This window comes from Penaeus monodon, chromosome 33 (assembly GCF_015228065.2).
Source record: "Penaeus monodon isolate SGIC_2016 chromosome 33, NSTDA_Pmon_1, whole genome shotgun sequence".
Taxonomy (NCBI): Eukaryota; Metazoa; Arthropoda; class Malacostraca; order Decapoda; family Penaeidae; genus Penaeus; species Penaeus monodon.
In genome coordinates, this window is record NC_051418.1 from 35,418,270 (window position 1) to 35,419,728 (window position 1,459).

Genomic DNA, 1,459 nt, shown 5'->3' on the forward strand with positions numbered 1-1,459 from the left:
AAAAACTCCCAAAGCTTAAAAACTAGGCAGAGATTGCCATCATACGAAAGCGCCTCAATGGAGTGGGTCTGGAATCAAGTATCTGGGCCAAACTCCTTTTTATAGAGAGACAGCCAGTTTTGCCGATGGCAGCCTTTGAATACTGTGTATTTGAGAGACTTGTAGTGGAACTATGTCATTATGGAAAATTATTTTTACTGGACTGATAGAATGTGACACATCTGAATTTGGCTTGCCATTGCATCAAATTAACTGAATTGAACATAATGCAATGCATTTCCTAGTATTCTATTATTGTATATTTTCATTGTATATTAATTAATTGCATTTACAATGCAGTAGGGCATTCATTATTCTGATATAAAGAAATCTATAAGAAAAATAATATTAATGATAAAATCTTCAGTTACCCAACTGTGGAAGAGATTGGAATGTATAAAATCTCTAGGTCCTTTTCATTTCAATATATATTCTTGTACCTCATATATGGTCAACAGAGTTTTAGACTGATGTTGCACTTTGTGCTAAATCCCAGATATTAAGAAAAGATACCGGAATCTTCATTTTATTTGATTGTGTAGTTGATTGCCATGACATATTTTATTTCATTCTATTTTATTTTATGTTGTTGAATGAAAGAATAATAGTTTTTATTTGTTTGTTTGTTTTTTTTACCATTTATTAGTTTCATTTGATAAGGCTTGTATGCAGTGTTTATAGGAGAATCCCCTGTCCAGGTGAGAGGAGTATGTGGGAGAGGTTTCATATCACTTGCAACATTTTTATAAGGAAAGATATGCCTAGACTAGACTTTATAATTAATGTGACTCCATGGAAGTGAATAGTGTTGTTAGGTTAATTGCCTTATGTCCCTTACACACAGGAGGAAAGACTACTTTGAGGAGTAACACGTTTTTCCGTGTAAAGTCATGATGCTATGTGTAACGCTGGTATATCACATTAACAATATTTCTGTCATCTTAGCAATGTTCTGAAGCCGTACATGCACAGTACAGAAATATTATCGATACAAAAATTAATCTCTACAGCATGGTGCGACTGAAGCTTGCATAAGTGCTTGTGTTTTTAGAATGATAGACTTCCGATAAGGGATTGTTGCTATTTCCCGGCTGATACGCATGTCCGCTCTGCCGTCAGTCTCAAAACCCATCCATGTGAGTCTGTTACTCTAAATGACAAGCATGCCTTAGATATTCTGCTTGTATGTGCATAATAGTTTATGTATAGAAATATTTGCACCATGTCAGAGTCAAATTAGGGATTGCACCTCAACAACAGGAAGACTGATTTCACTGCCAAGACGAAATTAGCAAATAATGCTGCATGTATCGTGCTTTTACACAGAGCATGAATGGTAACAGTCTCGATGTAACTGCACGTTGGTGGTAATTAGCTTTGCCTTATACAGTTAGGCTAGAAGCATGGCATGGTGAACACC